Raw genomic sequence first — 4987 nt, 5'->3', positions numbered from 1 at the left:
ATTATTTAAAGTCCAGGGTAACCTACTATTTTACTTTGTGGTGAGAGATAATAAAATTGAGATTTATGAATGGTTTTAAATTGCAAAGAAGGTTAATAATGATTGATTAAACATGTGCATTTCACGGTTGGAGTATTGAACAAACATGTATCAGCAACTAATATATGAACATGGGTGTTTCTTACCATTAATGTACATTAGCAAAGGGACCTCAAAGTGAAATGAGATCTCCTTTACAAATAAATGGATATTGCAAACATCTTTTTTATTTTAATTGTTAGATTTTTATTATGTTACAAAATTTGGACAATGTACTTTCTTGTCTACAGGCTATGAATTGCCATTTGCAGTATTATTGTACCAATGCCTAATGCATTTGTATGACAGTCCTCTGTGCAGTTATTAAATGGAAGTGTCCTAGATAACAAACAGAAAACCTTTCTGTAAATTGTTTTAATTGCTGAATCTATCCAGTAATTCCCCAGGGATTTTCTCCCATCTTCAAATAGTGGAAGAGCATCACAACATCAAATCTCATTTTAGATTTTAACTAACAAGTTCGCTCCAGACAAGTGCCAGACAATGACTATCTCCAACAAGAGAGAGTCTAACAACCTCCCCTTGACATTCAACGGCATTACCATCGCCAAATCTCCCACCATCAACATCCTGCGGGTCACCATTGACCAGAAACTTAACTGGACCAGCCACATAAATACCGTGGCGACAAGAGCAGGTCAGAGGCTGGGTATTCTGTGGTGAGTGACTCACCTCCTGACTCCCCAAAGCCTTTCCACCATCTGCAAGACACAAGTCAGGAGTGTGATGGAATACTCTCCACTTGCCTGGATGAATGCAGCTCCAACAGCACTCAAGAAGCTCGACACCATCCAGGACAAAGCAGCCCGCTTGATTGGCACTCCGTTAACCACCCTAAACATTCACTCCCTTCACCACTGGCGTATCGTGGCTGCAATGTGTACCATCCACAGTAACTCGCCAAGGCTTCTTTGACAGCACCTCCCAAACCCATGACCTCTACCACCTAGAAGGACAAGAGCAGCAGGCACATGGGAACAACACCACCTGCACATTCCCCTCGAAGTCACACACCATCCTCACTTGGAAATATATCGCCATTCCTTCATCGTCACTGGGTCAAAATCCTGGAACTCTCTACCTAAGAGCACTGTGGGAGAACCTTCACCACACGGACTGCAGAGGTTCAAGAAGGCGGCTCACCACCACCTTCTCAACGGCAATTAGGGATGGACAATAAATGCTGGCCTTGCCAGCGACGCCCAGATCCCATGAACGAATAAAAAAAAGTGAACATATTAAATAAAAGTCAAACAAGCAATGTAGAAGAACAATATGATACATATTTACTTACAGTAGATATTATGTTAGCCAATTCCACAAAGAAAAAGAATAATTGGTCACAAACTATATACTAACCTATTCTTTTGTAGTTAGCTTCGGTATAAATAGCATTCTTTTCTTCTTGTAGACTTTCCAACACAAGAGCTAAATGGCCTGACCAATTCAACGAAACTCCATAATTCAAAACTGTTCAACTTATTTAAGTACCCCTCAAACAGTTGCTGAGATATGTTGGATTTAAATAACTGTCAGCTCAATTCAAAAGTTGTCATGAACAAATAGTGCAATACGTTTCTAGTTGAATGTGGCTTGGCTCCTACCCTCAAGCCTACAGCACTTTGGAGACAACCAACAAACATTCACAACATTATTATTGAGTTGGGCTAAAGACAGGAATATAACTGAAACTATTTTTTAAAAACTCTTTGGCCCCAGAAATTCTGTGGGGGTGTGATCCTGGCAGTTACAGTAGGATTTTGACAGCCACTGAATTCCAATGCTGACCTCGCTAAAGTTTATGGTGTCAGATGGAGGGGCCTCCAGAAGTGGCCTTCAGTGGTGTGTCCACCTTTTAAAAAAATTCATTCTTGGAATCCGGGCATCGCTAGCAAGGCCAGCATTTATTGTCCATCCCTAATTGCACTTGAGAAGGTGGTGGTGAGCCGTCTTCTTGAACTGCTGCAGTCCATTTGGTGAAGGTGCTCCCACAATGCTGTTAGGTAGGGAGTGCCAGGATTTTGACCCAACGACGATGAAGGAATGGCGATATTTGTCCAAGTCAGGATGGTGTGTGACTTGGAGGGGAACTTGGAGGTGGTGGTGTTCCCTTGCGCTTTCTGCCCTTGTCCTTCTAGGTGGTAAAGGTCATAGATTTGGGAGGTGCTGCTGGAGAAGCTTTGGTGAGTTGCTGCAGTGCATCTTGTAGATAATACAAACTGTAGCCACAGTGCACCGATGGTGGAAAGAGTGGATGTTTAAGGTGATGGATGGGCTGCCAATCAAGTGGACTGCTTTGTCCTGAATGACGTCCAGCTTCTCGAGTGTTGTTGCAGCTGCACCCATCCAGGCAAGTGGAGAATATTCCATTACAACTGCTGGATATCTTGCAAATGGCAGTGGAAGCTGATTGCTTCAGAGGCGGCCAGGTGCTGTGTCCCCCAGAAGAACAATCTGGCTGTTCCCATAGCCCCTTACAAAGGTTGTTGCTTTAAATAGAAAAATACAATATACCCCTAATCTTCAGGGGTGCAGATCCCGGCCCCATCCTAGATCCAAAGATGCGCCCCACTACCATCATTTTCGGTGAGGTACACCTAGTGAGATCAGGTATACTTGTGCTAATATATGCTGCATCTTCACTGAGGGTCAAGACATTTCAAACTCTTGATCCAGGGAGTCCCCTCTAACCTTATGTCAATGGTTTTGTAAAAGTGCATTGAGGCTCCACTCCCACGTGGCCATACAAGAAACTCTGCTTTAAGATTGGGATCCAGAATATCCAGCTCCTGGCCAAGTTTGTAGCTATTCCAGAAAATTCCCACCGAGTGTACAGTGGGAGTCTACTGCAACAGTTGGGGTCCTTATATCTTATGATGGAGTTAAAGGGACTGCTACCATGCTAAAACAAGACAAAAATGCTTCACTTTTACACCCTCCTTCCTGGGAACACAGGAACGTTGAATTCATCCTACATTGAAATGGTATATCTACACAGCAGTACAAACTGTAAAGTATTTCAGGATATTCTTTTTATTTTGTCTTATACAACCCAATGAAGTAAATCCTTGAAGCACTAGGAACACATATCCTGTGCCAACAACAACAACTTGCATTTATATAGCACCTGTAATGTAGTAAAATATCCCAAGGCATTCACAGGAGCGTTATCAAACAAAATTTAACACCGAACCACACGAGATATTAGGACAAAAGCTGAGTCAAAGAGGTAGGTTTCAAGGAGCGTCTTAAAGGAAGAGAAAGAGATAGAGAGACGGAGAGGTTTAGGGAAGGAATTCCTGAGGTTAGGGCCTAGGCAGCTGAAGGCACGACCACCATGGTGGAGCAATTAAAATCAGGAATGCGCAAGAGGCACGAATTTGAGGAGCGCAGAGATCTCGGAGGGTTGTAGGGCTGGAGGAGGTTACAGAGATATGGAGGGGTGAGGCCATGGAGAGATTTGAAAACAAGGATGAGAATTTTAAAATTGAGGCATTCCCAGACCGCGAGCATTGGGGTGATGGGTGACCGGGAACTGGTGCAAGTTAGGCTATGGGCAGCAGAGTTTTGGATGAGCTCAAGTTTATGGATAGTAGAAAATGGGAGGCCGGCCAGGAGAGCATTGGAATAGTCAAGTTTAAAGGCAACAAAGGCATGGATGAGAGTTTCAGCAGCAGATGAGCTGAGGCAGGGGCGGAGGCGGGCGATGTTACAGAAGTGGAAGTAGGCGGTATTGGTGATGGAGCAGATACATGGTTGGAAGCTCATCTCAGGGTCAAATAGAACACCAAGGTTGCAAACGGAATGGTTCAGCTTCAGATAGTTGCCAGGGAGAGGGATGGAGTCAATGGCTAGGGAACAGAGTTTGTGGGGGAGACCAAAGACAACGGCTTCAGTCTTCCCAATATTTAATTGGAACAAATTTTTGCTCATCGGGCAAGCAGTGTGCCAAATCAGAGACAGTGGAGGGGTTGAGAGAGGTGGTGGTGAGGTAGAGCTGGGTGTCATCAGCGTACATGTGGAACCTGACATTGTGCTTTTAGATGATGTCGCCGAGGGGCAGCATGTAGATGAGAAATAGGAGAAGGCCAAGGATAGATTCTTGGGGGAAGATTTCCATAAGTGGGAGAAGATTTCCCTATATGGGCTCAGTGCAACGAAATCATAAACATGTTGACCTAGAAATTCAACCGCGTAGCGACCATTTTTCAGGCGTTATGCGGCCTCCTAACCCTCCTATATGGCAGGCAGGATGTGCACGTTCATTATGAGCCAAAGGTGCACTGCCTGCCATATTGGTAAAGGCCAAAAAAATCAGCGTGCAATATCCATGCCTGAAACAGGCGTTGGTCCCTTTGCATGAAAATAAGAGGCCTAATGCCTGCTTCAGGTCCCTGCTGCAACATTAGTTTGTCCTGAGGCAGCCGACACCAGTTGCACTCAGGAAAACTAGGCCTACATGCAGTCTAACAGGCAGCCTATTAGGCTGCAACCAACAAGGTAAGTTTTTAAAATATACTTATCTGGATGTGGAACCAGGAGGAGTAGGGATGCTCCTCCCGACCCCACATTAAGAGAATACGGACCACTGCTGCTCCAGCTACCGAACAAACAACTGGTTTATTTTACACATAATATATCAATGAACAGATTACAGATAACAGAGAATTTCAATCTATTTCATAACCCTCCTCATATCAAAGAAAATAACAAAGCACGCCACATAATGTTCTCCCTGCAAGCGCTGATGCCCACTGAAAGAAATGCAGAATCGCCCCTAACATTTCATCAGCTTGTAGCTACCGTATTGTCTTGAATCCAGCAAGTGTATTGCATTCTTTTCTTCCCTTCCATCAATGTAGTTTGCTAAACTGCTCCCAAGGGCATT

The sequence above is a fragment of the Heptranchias perlo genome, chromosome 21 (assembly GCF_035084215.1).
Source record: "Heptranchias perlo isolate sHepPer1 chromosome 21, sHepPer1.hap1, whole genome shotgun sequence".
In the NCBI taxonomy this organism is placed as follows: domain Eukaryota; kingdom Metazoa; phylum Chordata; class Chondrichthyes; order Hexanchiformes; family Hexanchidae; genus Heptranchias; species Heptranchias perlo.
This window is presented reverse-complemented; position numbering follows the sequence as displayed.